This window comes from Macaca thibetana, chromosome 3, assembly GCF_024542745.1.
Source record: "Macaca thibetana thibetana isolate TM-01 chromosome 3, ASM2454274v1, whole genome shotgun sequence".
Classification (NCBI taxonomy): Eukaryota; Metazoa; Chordata; class Mammalia; order Primates; family Cercopithecidae; genus Macaca; species Macaca thibetana.
In genome coordinates, this window is record NC_065580.1 from 171,701,043 (window position 1) to 171,719,649 (window position 18,607).

The following is an 18,607-nucleotide window of genomic DNA, read 5'->3' on the forward strand; positions in this document are numbered from 1 at the left end:
AAAAAACCAAAAAAACCTTTGGAGGAGACTTCTGGTTCCAAAATGGCAACATAGAAGCAAACTGGCCTTACTTTTCCCCACAGAACACCAAAAACAAATATGCAGTATGAAGATTATCACCAGCAATATCTCAGAACTCAAATATGAGGCTGAGATGTTCCTGGGCCACAGAGAAGTGAAAACCTCTTAAGAAAACAGTAAGAGAATTGGACTTTCATATTCTTGACGTCCATCCTCCCGTCTGCCCAACACCAAGCACATGGAAAATTTTTCCCAACTCACAGTTTCTATACTGGAAAAAGTGAGATCAAGGTGATGACAAACTTCTCCATAATCCTGGGTTCTTTGGCAGGGTAACTATCCTCAACCCATAGGAAGCATTGGGAGTACCTGAAGGGAGAAATATCCTCGAAGACAGTCAGAGACAAAGAGGGGAGGTTGGACTACTATTCTTAGCCCAGGAAGCTCTGCTCTGTAACTTGGTCAAGGAGATGGCAGATCAGAGTGGCTGTTCAGCAGCATCAAACTGTAAAATGTTCGTTCCACAGGCCACTGGGCATGAGCCTTTAGGCACAGGCACCCTTCTAATACTACTAAGTGTCTCCTTTGTGACCTCTGTCATTTGGGATGGGCAGCACACTGATTGTTTCCTAGAATCAAGGGAGACTTGGGTGAAAGACACCATCTAGTACTGAAAAGAAGCAGTGACCTAGCAGAGGACAAGGAAAATCAATAGAGAAATTACAAAGCATCTCTAAGCAAACATATCCAATAAAAACCCAAACAACGTAGACAAAAAGACTAGAATAAATAATAAATCCTTCAATGCAAAGACATGGACATACATCCACAAGAAACAATAGCAAATAGGGAACCATAATCTCTCCAAAAGAACAAAGCCAGGATCCAGCGACTCTAACTAGATGATGATATGTGATCACTCTGACCAAGAATTCAAAAAAGCACTTTTAAGGAAACTCAGTAATCTCCAGGATAACACAGAAAAACAATTTAGAAATTTACCAGAGAGATTTATTAAAGAGATTGAACTAATAAAAACAGACAGAAATCTTGGAACTGAGAAATACATTTGCTGAATCAAAAATTCATTAGAAGCAGCAGAATGACTTAGGCAGAGGAAAGAATCAGTGAGTTCAAATACACAGAGGAGAAAAAAGAAACAGGATATAAAGAAATAATCACCAATAAGAAATAGAAAATTAAAAGACTAAACCTAAGAATTATTGGTGTTCAAGAGGGAGGTAAGCAAGAGCAAGGAGTAGAAAGCTTATTTAAATACAAAATAACAGAAAACCTTCCAAACTAAATAAGGAGGTAAATATCTAAGTACAGGAAGGTCAGAGAACACCAAGTAGGTGTCTGAACTAAATAAGACTACCAAAAGTCATGTTATGATCAAACTTTCAAATGTCAAGGACAGAGAGAATCCTGAAAGCAGCAAGAGAAAAGAAGCAAATCACATAAAAAGGAGCTCCAATTTGCCTAACAAACCTCTCAATGAAAATCATACTGGCTGTGAGGGAGTGGAACAGTATTTTTAAAAATCACTTTAATTTTAGGTTTTGGGGTACATCTGAAGGTTTGTTACATAGGTAAACTCAAGTCACAAGGGTTTGTTGTGCAGATTATTTCATCATCCAGATACAAAGCCCAGTGCCCAATAGTTTTCTTTTCTGCTCCTCTCCCTTCTCCCACCCTCCATCCTTTGTGTCCATGAGTTCTCATCATTTGGCTCCCACTTATAAGTGAGAACATGTGGTATTTGATTTCCTTTTTATGCATTAGTTTGCCTAGGATAATAGCCTCCAGCTCCATCAGTGTTTCCACAAAACACATTAACTCATTCTTTTTTATGACTGCATAGTATTCCATGGTGTATATGTACCACATTTTCTTTATCCAAACTGTTGTGGTTGGGCATTTAGGTTGATTCCACATCTTTGCTATTGTGAATGGTACTGCAATGAACATTCACATGCATGTGTCTTTATGGTAGTATGATGTATATACCTCTGGGTATAAACCCAGTAATGGAATTGATGGGTCCAATGGTGGTTCTGCTTTTAGCTCCTTGAGGAATCACCATACTGCTTTCCACAACAGTTGAACTAATTTACACTCCCACTAGTAGTGTAGAAGTGTTCCTTTTTGTCCACATCCTTGACAGCATCTATACTTTTTTGACTTTTTATTAATAGCCATTCTGACTGGTGTGAGATGATATCTCATTGTGGTTTGGATTTACATTTCTTTAATGATCAGGGATATTGAGATTTTTTTCATATGCTTGTTGGCTGCATATATGTCCTCTATTGAAAAGTGTCTGTTCCTGTCCTTTGCCTACTTTTTAGTAGCATTGTTTTTCTCTTGTAAATGTGTTTAAGTTTCTTATAGATGCTAGATACTAGACCTTTATCAAATGTATAGTTTGCAAAAATTTTCTCCCATTCTGTAGGTTGTAAGTTTAATCTGTTGATAGTTTCTTTTGCTGTGCAGAAGCTCTTAAGTTTAATTAGGTCCCATTTGTCAATTTCTGCTTTTGTTGCAACTGCTTTTGGCACCTTTGTCATAAAATCTTCACTCATTCCTACGTCCAAAATGGTATTTCCTAGGTTGTCTTCCAGGGTTCATATAGTTTTGGGTTTTAACTTAAGTCTTTAATTTATCATTAGTTGATTTTTGTATATGGTGTAAGGAAGGGATCTGGTTTCAATCTTCTGTATATGGCTAGCCAGTTACCCCAGAATTATTTATTGAATAAGGTGTCTTTTCCTCATTGCCTTGTTTTTGTCAGCTTTGTCAAAGATCAGATGGTCATAGGTGTGTATCCCTATTTCTGGGCTCTCTATTATGTTTCATTCATCCATGTGTCTGTTTTTGTACCAGTACCATGCTATTCTGGTTACTGTAGCCCTGCGGTATACTTTGAATTTGGTAATGTGATGCCTCCAGCTTTGCTCTTCTTGCTTAGGATTGCCTTGGCTATTCAGGCTATTTGTTTGGTTCCATATGAATTTTAAAATAAATTTTTCTAGTTCTGTGAAGAATGTTAATAGAACAACATTTTCAAAGAGCTGAAAGAAAAACATCCTTTCACCCAAGAATACTGTATCGACAAAACTATCCTTCAAATATAAAGGAGAGATAAAGTCTTTCCCAGACAAACAAAAGCTGAGAGAATGTGTCACCAGCATACTCATCTTACAAGAAATGCTGAAAAGTGTTTTTCAATCTGAAAGAAAAACACACTAATGTGCAGAGGAAAACTTTTCAAAAGGTATAAAATCCACTGGTTAAACTAGTCCACAGACAAACCCAGGATAATCAAATATTGTAATTGTGGTGTGCAATTCACTCACAACTTTAGTATGAAGCCCAAAAGACAAATCTGTCAAAAACAATAATAGCTATGGCAACCTGTTAAAAGGTAGGTAACATAAACATAGGTAAATCGAGGTAATGAAACTAAAAATATGGGAGGACGGAGTTTAAAAAATGTACATTTTTTTTTCATTTTTCTTTGTTTCTATCTTTTCTTTATGATTTAAGTTGTCATCTTTTAAAAATAACTTGTTATATTTATAAGATTTTATTTGTAAGCCTCATGGTAACCGTAATGCAGAAACCTATAGCAGATTCACTGAAAAAAAAAAAGGCAACAGAATAAAGCATACTACCAGAGGAAAAGGAAATCATTTAACAGCAAAGGAAGACAATAAGAAACATGGAAAGAGAGAGAGAGAAATCTCAAAACAAACAGAAAAAAAAGCAAGAAATGGCAATAGTAATTCTTTGTTTACAAAAAATAACACCGAATGTAAAAGGACTCAATTCCCAAATTAAAAGGCATAGAGTGACTGAATAATAAGGAAACAAGGCCCACGTATATGTTGCCTACAAGAAACTCACCACACCTATGAGGACACACATAGATTGAAAGTAAAGGGATAGACAAAGATATTTCATGTAACTAGAAACCAAAAAAGTAAGTAGCTATACTTATATTGGATAAAATAGACCACAATTAAAGACTGTAAAAAGAGACAAAGAAAGTCACCATATAATGATAAAGGTGTCAATTAAGCAAAAGGATATAACAATTATAAATATCTGTGTATCCAATATTGGAGTTCCCAAGTACATAAAGCAAACGTTAATAAATCTAAAGGGAGTGATAGATTACAATACAATAATAGTACAAAATTTGAACACCCCACTCTCAGTAATGAACAGAATTATCTAGACAGAAAATCAACAAGAACATATGGAGTTAAACTACACACTAGACCGAAAGGGCCTGACATTTATAAAACATTTCACCCATCTGCTGCAGAATACACAGTGTTTTCATCAGCACATGAAACATTCACCAGAATACACCATATCTTAGGTCACAAAACAAGTTCCAATATATTTAAAAAGGCAGAAATCTTATCAAGTATCTTAACTATCCACAATTGAATTAGTCAAAAAATCAAAAGCGAGAAGAACCTCAGAAAACATACAGACATATGGAAATTAAACAACATACTTGTGAATGACCAAGTCAATAAATTAAGAAGAAAATTTTAAAAATTTCTTGAAACAAACAAAAATGGAAATACAACATACCCAAACCTACGGGATATGACAAAAGCAGTACTAAAAGGAGAGCTTATAGCAACAAACACCAATATCAAAAAAGGAGAAAGACTTCAAATAAACAAGCCAATAATACATGCCAAGGAACTAAAAGAGTAAGAATAAACCAAACCCCAAATTAGTAGAAGGAAAGAACTAATAAAGATTAGAACATAAATAAATAAAATCGAGAAAAAAAATAAAGAAGATCAGTGAAATGAAAAGTTGATTCTTTGGAAAGATAAACAAAATTGACATACCTTTAGCTAGACTAAGAAAAAAAAGAGAGAAGAACTCAAATCAGAAATGATAAAGGAGACGTTATAAATGAGATGATATAAACACAAAGAATCATTAGAGGAATATTATTAACAACTATATACCAATAAATTGTAAAACCTAGGGGAAATAAATAAATTCCTCTACACATACCTCTTACCAAGATTGAACCATGAAGAAATAGAAAACTTAAACCAATAATGAATAACAAGATTGAAGCTATAATAAAAAGTCTCCCATCAAGGAAAAGTCCAGGACCTGAGGGCTTCACTCCTAAAATTTACAAAATATTTAAAGAAGGACTAATACCAATTCTACTCAAATTCTTCAGAAAAATTGAAGAGGAAGAAATACTTCCAAACTCATTCTATGAGGTCAGCATTCCCCTCATACTAAAACCAGACAAAGAAAAACAAAAAAAGGAAACTGAGGCCAGTGGCACTGATGAACATAGATGCAAACATTATCAACAAAATACTAGCAGACTGAATTCAACAGCATATTAAAAAGATTATTCACCATGGTCAGGTGGAATTCATTTCAGGGTGCAAGGATGGTTTAACATACGGAAATCAATAAATGTGATACATCACACTCACAGAATCAAGAACGAAACCATATAATCATCTCAACTGATGCTGAAAATGCATTCAATAAAATCCAAAATTCCTTTATGATAAAAACTCTCAACAAACTGGATATAGAAGGAATATACTTCAAAATAATAAAGGCCATATATGACATCTATGGTTACCGAAGGTCAGGAAGGAAGGGTAAGGGAAATGGGGAGATGAAGAGAGGTTTTTTTTTTTTTTTTTTTTTTTAATGAGTACAAATATACGGTCTGATTAAAACATAAGATCTAGCATTTGATAGTTCAGTAGGGTGACTACAGATTACAATAATCTACTGTAGGTTTCAAAATAACTAGAAGAGAATGAATGTTTCTAGCATAAAGAAAAGACAAATACTTAACATGATAGATATCCCAATTACACTATTTGATTTTTACAAATTATATGAATGTATTGAATTATCACATGTACCCCCAAAATAAAAAATTAAAAAAGAATGAAAATTAATAAAATTATTGAAGAAGCGATGACATAGGTAATACCTACTCAATAAAACGATGAATGTGGAAACATTGAAATTGAAAGGCCATTCTCAGGATGCATGTGAATTTGCCTTCAATATCTCTTAGTGAACTCGCATGATATATTCATTTTCCTTCATTTTGAGGTTTTACAATTAGCAGTTGGCCCAGTGATTGATTGATTGAATAGAATCAAGTATCGTAATTATACTGAAGATTGGAAGGTTTGCATATATTTTAAAGGTACTAACTGAAGTCTCAGGAATGAGGGGAAACAACTTTACCACTTAGAACTTCTCTCTGACAGGTGTCAGATTAAAGAAATAGCAAACTCAAGGATTAGTGGTGAGAAAAGGAGAAGAAAGTCACAATTTATTACTTGCTCTCAATACAGGCTCATTAGCTAAGTCAAAGAAAGGACTTCTTTTCTTCTGAATCTAATACTACAGTAGCAGCTCCTAATCTGAAGTTTTTTTTTTTTCCTGCGGTTTCAGTTACCTATGGTTAATGGATGTCCAAAAATATTAAATGGAAAATTCCAGAAATAAACAATTCCTAAATTGTGTGCCACTCTGAGTAGTGTGATGAAATCTTGTGCCATCTTGCTGCACCTTGCCCAGGACCAGCATCACCCCTTTTTCCTGGTGATCCACACTGTACACGCTCCCCTTCTGTGAGTCCCCTGGTAGCTTCTAGGTTACTAGATCAACTGCTGGGGTATTGCAGTGCTTGTGTTCAAGTCACCCTTATTTCACTCCCTAATGGTCCTAAAGCCAATAGCACCAAGGCTGGCATATTGTTATAATTGATTATTAGTTATTGTTGTTAAACTCTTATTGTGCCTAATTTATGAAATAAACGTTTTTGTAGATATATACGTACAGGAAAAAGCATTGCGTATACAGGATTTGTGCTGTCTGCGGTTTCAAGCATGGGGGTTTGGAACGTATCCCTTGAACGTATGTGGGAGCTACTGTGTTTGATTGCGTGCCCAGAAGGAAAGAAAGGAAAGAGATTCACAGAAAGAGAATGAATTCTGGAAAGTCAGGCTTTGCCTGGGTCTGCTTACTACATAAGTATGGAAAGTAGGAGGAAAAAGCAGAGAGCTCTCGTGGATACACACTTAGTATAATGTGCCTACAATCATCTCCATTTCTGACAACTGGCAACTTCTCTCTTGTGGAGGAGTTAAGAAGTGGTGGGTGAGGAGCAGAAGTGGGTGGGGAGACAGGCTGGAATTGACAGGTCCCAAAATGCATCTTCCACTCTGGGCATAGGTAGTAGTGTGAGGAGAGGAGGGGGAGGGCAATGCGCAGGGGAAGGAGAAAGAGGAGGGGAAGGAGGAGTGCGAGGAGAAGGAGTGGGAGGAGGAGGACGGGAGGAGGAGGGGAGGGGAGGGGAGGGGAGGGGAAGGGAGGGGAGGGGGGAGGGGAGGGGAGGGGCGGGGAAGGGGGAGGAGTGGGAGGAGAAGGAGGAGGTGAGGAAGGAGGAAGAGGAATTTCCTTTGCTACAAATGTCAGCATTCGTTGCATTTCCAGGTGTTTGAGGTTTCATCTTGATCCCACAATGCTTGAGCTCATTATACCTGGTGCGTTCAGCAGGTTCTTGAGCCTGGAAAATGTATTTAAGGTGCTTAATCAAACATTCAATAAAGGATTCTCAGCTGAGGACAAAGACGTCTGTAGTTCACTTATATAAGGACCTTTCTAGACCACAAAAAAAGAAGGTAAACAGGATCATTTGAGATTTACACAATAATGCAGGACATGTCATCCTTTGGGTGAACATGTTTCTATTTTGGCACTTAAGTGTTGTTTGCATGCACTAAACGATAATAATGAATCTATTCCAGCCTTTTTATGACGGAGGGTTGTGTGTGGGCATTTTAACTGTAGAATTCTTTGAACTAGAGATTATGCAAAGTTTACTTAGGCAAATGCTATTATGTGCTAAGTAAAATTTCAATTGTGTGCAACAACGCCTCTGTAAAAAGCAACTGCTGCAACCTAATGAACTTCAGAGCCTTCAGGTACAAAGGAATTCAACCAAGTAAGGCTAGAGCTGTAATGTATGGATCGTTAAGCCAATGATTCCCCAATACTGACTGCTTTGGCAGTGTCAGTTGACTGTGACAAAAGAAAGAAGGTAACAGTGAGCATCTGAAAAAGTGAATCTCCTGTGATTACCGACTAGCATTTAAGAAGAAATAAATTAAGAAGGTAAGACCCCCAGAATGCCTTTGAGCATAATGTGATGGGTGGCGGTGGGGGGAGGGGTTGTTTAAATCAGATTATGTAGGTTGACTTTGAAAAACTGTATTTGTCTTGGATATGCCTCCCTTTTCCTTCTTCCTAAGGACTCTGCTAACCCTACAGTCACAGCTGAATATGGAGAAATACAATCATTTTGGAAGAAATCTAGGATTTGATGTTAGATAAAAGTGATTTCCAATTTCTGCTATGCAGTTTGCCAACTGCGTGACTTTGAGCAATTTACACAACCCTGTTGTGATTCCATATTCTCATCTTTAAAATAAGGACTATTATGATACCTATGTCATAGCATAGACTATCAAATGATGTGTGTGAAATTGTTTATACATACACAAGTGCCATCCACCTCTACTTCACACAGCCTCTTCTTTTCCACAGCATGCGCTGGATGTCACCGATTGGAAAATTTACCTTTTCCTATGTCTGTCCGTTTCTTCTGTATTATTCATCCTTGTCCCTTTTGGAGGGAACGGTGCCATCCAACTGTGCATGGTTCTATACCTCAATAGCAGCTCCACAGAAATTGAACTTAATGTATGCTGCAACACGTGTCTGAAAATAAATGGGCTGTGACACAGGAAATGCTAGTTCTGCCTCTCTCCCAGTGAAGTCGAGATGAGACAGCTGTGCCTATAAATGAAGCCATTTGAAGAGTTAACATGGAAGACGGCTCCACGTAATTGCGAACTTCTGTGGAGCTACTCACAGACCATGCTCTAGAAATTAATAAAAGTAGTGAATAAGATGGGAAGGATGCACAAAATGAAAGCCAAATGAATGAATTAGTTTTCCTGTATGGTTCAACAGCACTAAATCCAAAGGCTGCCAGGCTCTGCTGGTCTATGGTTTAAATGGGATTTTTAAATGATTTACATCAAGGCTATGTAAGAAATGAAAGCAAAGCAGGATAAAAATAAGGAATGTTACTTGTGATTCTAGTGGGTAAAAATACACTGAGACGAGGAAGTAATTGGTAATTAAAATAATTAAAGAGTTCAACATGTTTGTCACTAAATTGAAAGCTAACGTCATGTTTGCCAATATTTTCATCATTCATTTAATTTCAAAAAAGTTTCTCATCCACCCAAGTGTGCTTTTGTTCATTCATCCATCTAGACAAAAAAATTTCAAAGATTTCTCTATATACCAGGTACAATTATCAGAGCTTTTATATGCTTTTCATTTAATTCTTACAATGATCGTTCTCCGCAGGTAATATTATTCCAAGATTTTAGTCATTGAGTTGCTTTATCACAATCCAAGATTTAGAAATTGAGTTGCTTTATCACATATCAATACAATAAATTTAGCCAGAAGTGAAATTGTGATTTGAATTCAGTTTTTTTTTCCTTTAGTATCTGATACGATACCTTTTCCACTACAATAGGACTGCCTGTTACGCACTTAATTGGTATGTTAAAGTAAATGGAAATTTTTAAATTAAAATATAAATGTAAGATCTTGTTAGTAATTTCTTAATAGCCTCTGAAAATTGGTGACAACATATGGGGCGCTTACACTTACCTGTAGTGTAGCCAGAATGAGAGAGGGGGGTAAAGGCAAAATTCTTTCTTTGTACTTATGCCATGAAACCATATTTTATTGGATTTCATATATTATGGTTCATCCTGCCAGGTAGAATATAATATCTTTATCCTATTTATTTCATTACCTCCTAGACTATGTTTTCTCATCAGAAACCTATACGGTAAGTTTTAAAAATGCAGATTTCTGGGTCCCATCCCTGCTTTCTGAATCTGAACTTCTGGGATTGGGCCAGAGAATCTTCATTTCTTTCTGAGACATGTTCTCACTCTCACCCAGGCTACAGTGCAGTAGTGGGATTATGGCTCATTGTAATGCCTTACTCCTAGGCTCAAGTGATCCTCCTGCCTCAGTCTCCTAAGTAGTTAGAACTATAGGCAAGCACCACCATATCCAGCTAATTTATTTTAATTTTTTTTGTATGGACAAGGTCTCACTACTCTGCCCAGGCTGATCTCTAACTCCCAGCCTCAAGTGATCCACCTGCCTCGGCCTCCCAAAGTGCTGAGAGTACAGATGTGAACCACTGCACCTGGTCTGAAATCTACATTTTTAACCAGCAGACCAGTTCATTCTGACATGCTCGAGTTTGAGAACCACTGACCAGGCGATTCTGTATACAAAGCCCACCCACAGTATTTGGTGCCAGCATGACTGACTCTTTCAGAAGCGAATTCATCTGACAAGTCCTGACCCCCATGTCTGGGCCCAGCACTGTGCCAGGAGGCCCTTCCAGCTACACCACATCGCATCAAAACCCGTCTGTCTAGTTCATATTCCATGGTGACTGTTGGTTCACCCAGAGTCCTACTCAGAGTTCTGAGTCAGCCTCAGAAACACTGGGAGCTCTGGGCCACCTCTTATCAGAACATGAGTCAGAGCTGTAATCTCTGCTTCCCATTCCTGTGCTATGCTGCTGATGTGGTACTGGATTCCTTCCTAGTCAATCAACACAGACCTTCATTTCTATAGAGTTCTCTCACCCCCAAGTAAATAGACTAATTTCTTTCTGGTTGATTTAGGTATTAAAATTAAAGATGTAAAAATACTTATTTACTTAGGTAATGATGAATGAGTGCCTTGCAGGAGTAATGATTAATCACGCTCCACCTGGAAACCAGTGCCAAAACAACTGTGCTAATAGAATCCATCAACTGCTGAAATAAGTGATTGCACTGAAGCCTGCTTTATTGTAAGTTCCTTAATTTTACATTCTAGTTGCATGTTGTTGTTTCCTAATAAAAATTGTTTGGATTCCTTCCTGAAACATTTGGGTTGAGTCTTGAGGAGGTATTTTGCATTAGCTAAACACTGAATCATAAAACCATATTCATTATTCTGGCGAGGCAACACAGATTTTATTCTATGAAATTTAAACAATTATTTAAAATTAGAACAATGAGTAATAATTGGTAAAAATATGAGAACTATAATATTGTATTAAAAGAGCACTCAGTCACTAAAATATTTCTTTGCTGCCTACTATACATGGGTAGGTCAACATTTGGTGTAAGCAATGGCATAACCGGAGTTAGGTGGAACTTTCAGGAATTCTTTACTACCAGTAATTGTCTAACCCAGAAAGTATCTTTACTGCCAACTCCCATCAGGGGAGCTTTGGCAGTCAAAAAAGTACTTCACAACTCTCTGTGTTACTGTTGTCAACTTGTTCAAACTGCATTTTGTTCTTCATGGGAGCAGCAGGTTAAGAAAACCATGTCCTGGAAAATCACAGTGGTGAGAGTTGGCTCTAGATACACCTATGAAGGATGGAGAGGCAGTTGTATATGCATCTACTACCATTTTCTTTCTTAAATTTTGGTGAAAGTAGAATAAACACCGTCTTTGGAGTCAAAGCTGAGTTTAAATCCTGGTCCTAACTTTCATAAGGAAACTGAGACTTAAACTTTGTTTTCTCTAATTTGTACATGGAGTTTCCTGGCTGCCCTTGCTTCGGTTTTTCAACTGGTTAATCACAGGTAAAATGGGTTTCTAATGCTTCAAGAGTCAATTTAGATGTTATCTTAGAAGCCTACTCCCAATCCTCCAGCTAGACAGGTGATCATTTTCTCTATACTTCTTATCACTTATTATATTCTACTTCAATTGCCTACATACCTTGGAAAGGAGACTTTATTATTTTAAAAGGATTACAGACTGCAGGGCAGCCATCCTGCCAGGCTGGGAAGTGTAGCCTCCAGCATAGACTGTTAACAGGCGCTTCAGAGGAGGAGGGGTTGGGGCAGGAGCTTTATGCTAAACAGGTTGGCTAAACATAGATATTAAACAGTTATAGGAGAAGCTATGAATATTTACAAAGAGGGTCCTCATGCGTGCATATTGAATAACATGCATGTTACATGTGTCCCATTTCACGTTGGGATGGAGACTTAATATTTAAATACATTACAATTGGGTCAAAAAAGTGAAGCAAAAACATGAGGCACTATAGCGTGCAGCCTCTGTAAACTGGCCAGAACCATCCTGTAGTCAGTGGCCTCCTATCAGAAGAAAGTTACTGAAATCAGCTTCTGGTTCAATCAAAGCTATAGTTATGGCTTGTGGAACATGGAGTTAGTCTGCATCTGGTAGTGGACGAGCTATAATTGTTTTATATTGCTTATCTTGAGGCCAATGCCTCTTTAGCCACTAAAGAAAAAGAAAAATCTTGTGGCAGTTAGAACAGAATTTATTCTTTAAGTATAGAAGTGTGTGACTTAACCCTTGTCTGGTATGGCCTTATTTGGTATCTCATTGCCTCAAAGAGTCTGTTCCGTCAGTCTTATGATCTGTTTCAGTATTAATGCTGGTCAGTTTTTGTGTCTAAACCACAAAAAGGAGGGTATCATGAAGTGTGTTTGAACTCCCATCCCATTATGGCTAGGAATTCAGTTTTTAATATTTCCCTGGGGTCCCATTGGCTAAGAGAGGGGTTCATTCCATCATTGGGGGCTTAGAATTTTATTGTTCGTTCTCACTTTTCAGGCAGATAACTTTATGGTGCAGTATATGTCACATAAGAAGGTATGAATAAATATTTGGAAAATTTGATCCATAAAATATGGGTAGTAGTAACCGTTTCAAAAAGTGACCATAAGAACTAGGAGATGATCACATCTGTAAAGTTCCTGCCACATAGTAGGCACTCAATCAGTTCTTGACTGAATCTTTCTCCCGCTCCTAGCAATGGCCCCAGCCCAGCGGCCTGTCCTTTCCCTCCAACTCCACCAACAGTTTTGTGAGCTAACCCTGTATGGTCTTTTCTCTGCTTTACATCATTGTCATAAATCTCAATTGACACTTCAGTGTCTCTGCCACCCCAGGGCGGGCCCCAGAACAAACGTTTGTTCATTAGCGGGGTCTTGCCTTGACTGGAAGTGCTGAGGTCCTTTGTAGCGCTGCCAAAACAAAACGCAAACCAAACAGAATTGCCTTCAGGATACTGAGACACAGGTGAAAGATTGAGCTGGGAGCCTCTATGCACCTTTCAAAAGCCACCTGAACTACCTGTTACCAAGGTTCTAAATATGGATGTGCATATGCTGTCTCTGCTACTCCTTCCACCCTCAGCCATGCCTCTTGGGACAACTGAGTGTTGGGGTCTAATTGACTCACGGTCTGAACCTTTCTTATTCAAGGAAGAGGAGCATGTGGTGAAGCAGGCTTGTGGTTACAGAAACCCTTGTCCCTTCATAGAGGGCAACCAAATATCATCGGCATAACAACGGGGAGTAGTATATTTTGATATACACAGTATCTTTATAACAATGATGGATATGATATATTGCTGTCAATTTTTACAATCGGCCAGAGATTATATAAAAAAGAATCTTCTTCTTTTGTATCACAAAAGAAACTTGGATCTTCCCTGGGGATGGCAGGAAGCGCAGACTCACCAGCTTCCATTTGACTGAATTACACATTTGTTTTTGATGTGTAGGAGGTTAGTGGCAGGGATTCTATCCATCCTGCACAATTTCAATGAGTCCTTTCATGAGAAAGAAAAGAATAGTAGAAATAACTATAAGAAAATACTTCTTCTACTTCATGTTCCGTCAGATTAGTCATGGTGTTCTCATAAAAAAATATAGACCAAGAGCAGCCTTTATTGGTCTGTATAGTTTATGAAATGCTTTATTTCTTTGGGTTCATAAATAATCACAGATGGTCCCTGCAAATAAAAGTATAAGATGAAACGTAAGAAGAAATTTGTTAAATGATAATTTTCATTTCTTGATGAACATAAACTATACCTGAATTTTGTTTTCCACAAGAAGTTTATTACGTGTTTTAAATTACTAAAGTATATTACAGATAAATCTGAAGTGCCCTTAAGCTGCACTTAAGGGCAACTTAATTTATTTTTTCTCCTTTTTTAAAGAAAGCTTTTATCATAAATTTAATGTTTTATTTACTATTTTTTATTATTTAACACAAACATAGTATTCATGAGCAGTATAAAATATGATGTTGGTATGATTTAAAATTTTATATAAATTATAGCATATCTTCACATATTCTGAAATATGCTTTCTCCACATATTATATTTTTGTATTATATCCATCGTGATATGCAATTTTTATTTTTTACTTGTCCTAAAGAAATCTATTATATTCTATGTCACTTTTTAAAATCCATTTCCTTGCTGGTCAGACATTTTTAAAAAGTATGCCACTTAATTGCATTTATTGAGTTAGTATTTATTTACAAAAAATTTTCTGTATGAATTCTTTGTATAATATGGTGATTTTAGTAAATAACTGTACATTGTATACTTGAAAATTACTGAGAGTAGATTTTACATATTCTCATCACAAAAAATAAGTACGTGATGTAATGAATATGTTAATTAGCTTGATTTAGCTATCCCACAACATATACCTAAGAAAACATCATGTTGTACATAATACAGACATAATTTTTATTTGTTGATAAAGAAAAATGAATTTTGTGAACTAGTACTAGATATAGGGTATCTGAATAAAATGGATTGATTAATTTGATTAGTAAAGAACGTCTACTTATAGAAATTATGACCCGTTTTTAGAGTTTTTAAAAACAGTAAGACATGGAACCTGAAATGTTTACCAAATATATTTCTATTTTATGATGTTTCAAATGATTTTTAAAGATACTGTCAAATTTTATGTGTACACCTTGTGTTTGAATAGGATGGTTCTGGGGTTTGGCAGATACTCATTCTGCTATGGACAAGTATTAGTTATGGATTAACGCATTCGTTTTCCTATGGTTCTAACTTATTAGAGCAATAGACACCAGAATGATATGGTGAAAAAGTATACTGGTAACTTAAAAAGAACTCTCACATTGCAAGGTATTTTGCAAACATATTGGGGAATGTGGCTTGATCCTGGGACTGAAAAGAAGCCTTCTACTACTCTCCCACTGCTCCTCACACCCCATACCCCAAAGTGTACATCCTCGAAGTCCATTTAGAGCACTAGAGATGTTGTATTTCTTTTCTAGCTCTAGTTCTGAATTTTAACTCATGGAAGGTATTAGTCATTGGGTCTGAAGAGCTATGGCTTATAAAAATGGATCCAGAGAACATATCCTGTAGCTAGTCAAAAACTGTGTTAGTAAACTCCAGGATGTAACTAGTTCTATAATTATTTTAAGTTGAGATATAACAGGTGTAGTATTTTGTAGAGTGGGCTAGATATTTTATTCAAAGATCTATTTTATCACTTTGTCTTTCTTTAAATCACAGATACACATAAAACATATGTATAAACCTGATGAATAAACTGAATCAGAATGTTGAGTATCTTAATGCAAGATACAATATATATATAGTAATCTATCCTCAAATCTGTAATTTTATAAACTTTGTTGCAATTATGAGTAGAGAGCCATTTTGAGTAATTATTTTAGTGTTGTAGAAATATTCCCATTAGGAACTTATATAAGATAAAATGTTAATATTCTTTCAGAACATAATGTATTTGCAACGTGTGGAAGCACTTTCCATTATCCTTATACACAGGAGACCTAGGTAATAGCATTATGTAGATAATTTTACCTCAACAGAAATAATATAACCATAGACATTGATGATAAGAAAAGCTCAAGAGGTACTTTAGGCCATTAGCCTGAAAAATTGCTGCATATTTTAAACTTCTTGTGTCTGATCTAATTTGTCTGACTTTAATGGTTCCACTTTTAACAATTTCCAAAGAAAAGTTTTTGAATTTTTAATTGAGATATTTCTCATTTTACCTAAGGTAATAATCAGAAACCATATGATAGAAATTAGAAGCAATAGAGTCTGTTAGGTGGCTGGCTTCACGCTATTTGCTTTCTCTTCTAAACTTTAGGTTTAGTCTCATATTGTCAAGTCACAAGGATGTAACACCAACCAGCTGACCAGGTGGTCCTCTATGCAGGTAACCATACTTCCCTCGTCAATGTTAAAGAGATGGAGACACCTGTGTATGTGCCCAGCACTCGTAAGAGCCACGTCTGATTTCAATTAAAAGCAGATTTGGTTTCTATACAAATGTTTAACCAATGTTTCCATGGAAAGTCCCTAATGCTTGTTTCCTTTTTAAAAAAAGCTTTTAATTTTGAAATAACTATAGATTCATAGGGAGTTGCAGATAGTATGGACGGGTCCCATGCCCTCTTCCTCCAGGTTCCTCAATGACTACACCTTCTGTAACAATAGCACATGTCAAAACCGGGAATTTGACACTGGTACGATATTGCCCTTTTATCACATACGAGTGAGATGTCCTTTTATCAGCATTATGGACTTGTGTAAAAACCATCACAAGCAAGATACAGGACTATCCCATCATCACAAGAATCTCCTTTGTGCTACCTCTTTATAGTGTTCATCCTCCTACTCCCCACAATCTCTAACCCCTGAGAACCACTAATTTGTTTTCCATGCCTATAACTTTTGTCATTTCTAGAATGTGTTATAAATGGAATCACTCACCATACATCGTGGTTTAATGGAAAGTCCCTAGTTCCCGCTCCTCCCATTTTTAAAGTTATGTCCCATGTCTTCTCCATTTCACCCAGGTACAGCTATTTTTAGCTCTGGCATTTTATAATATTAGCCAAAGAATCAAGTTCAAAAAAGTAAAATGACCTAGTCACTTTGCTAATCGATATAAAAATTTGTTTTTTTGTGGACAAAAAAACCATTAACCTATTATAAATACATATATTATTGCTGTATTTCATTTCTATGGAGAGTTGGGCTATGTCTTCTTTCCAAGAGCATACCTTGCTCATGACTGCATCTTCAGTACCTAACACAGTGTTTAACATCTATCATGTATTTAATAAATTTAGGGGGGAGGATAAATGAATAAAGACCTTTTTATTTCTATTCAGGGCAAAGTTGAGGGCTTAGGAGATTCTGCATCTGTGCAAGAGGACGTCTTGTGTTAATTGGCCATTGAGAGGCAAAGCAGATGATGGAAATGCTATTAATGACTATCACCTGTTTACTTGGTGGTCGCTTCCACTTCATTCTGCAGATGCATGCACGTGTCTCCCAGCCCAGCTGGAGACACAGACTTTCCCATTTGTGGCTGAGAAGTCCCTATTTGGTGGATCATGGGCTCCTTCCATTGGTTTTGATGAGAACTCAGAAACTCTTTTATTTTTTTCCAGCAAAATGTATTTTATTCACCTTATTATGACAAAAATCCACTTCCATCAGCCTTAGATTAGCACACAAAAGCCTCCTAACATAATCTACATGCCCTAGGTACTAGATTGGCTTCAGGGAAGAAAGGAACCTGACTGCTCTGTAAATAAAACACAGAACAGCAGACTCAGTTTGGAGGAAATGAGAAAGAGGACTGTGGATTCCATCTCTAGATCGAGTCTTCAAAAGTCATTCCCCCATAAGCAAACGATTGGCCAACAGACTACCTAAGAGAACATACTTGTTGCCTCGTTTTCATTTTATCTTCGTAACAATGTTTTATGAACTGTTCAAGTTGTCTCTGACCTAGATCCCTTCTGCTGCAGCTGGAGGGAGCAGAGAACAGAATTATTTGGAAGCCTTCATGGGCTGCAGCAGTGATGAAGGGCATTCTCATACTACGGTGACCTAAGCTATCACAGTCCCGGGCACAATGATCACAGGTACAACAAGTCCAGTCTTAGCTATAGGTATCTTTTTCCAGGCAGTCTGCAGACAACACCCCCTTCCAGTTTGGTCATCTCCTCTTCTGAGGCTCTCAAGCTTCCTCTAATGTCCTCTGATTACCCAACACAGGTATCCACCTCCATTCAACCCTCCTGCTTTACCTATCCATTTTTCTTTCTTTTTATTATTATTTGTTTTTATTATACTTTAAGTTCTGGGATACATGTGCCATATGTGCAGGTTTGTTACATAGGTATACATGTGCCATGGTGGTTTGCTACACCCATCAACCCGTGATCTGGGTTTTAAGCCCCACAGGCATTAGCTATTTGTCCTAATGCTCTCCCTCTCCTTGACTCCCCCACCCCCCCAACAGACCTTGGTGTGTGATGCTCCCCTCCCTGTGTCCATGTGTTCTCATTGGAGAACTCAGACACTCTTCTGGGACATCTATGAGGGGCGCTGTCCACCTCTATGGGGCATGAGGTTTCTCCTTTAGCCAATGACCTCAGGAGGTCTTGGTGCTCAACTTTTCTCATTGGTCATTTAGGTTAGTTCATCTGGGTTGCCAAATATGAGCTATTGCCTTAGCGTAATAAGCTTTATGGGAGTACTTTTAAGATTATATAATGAAAATA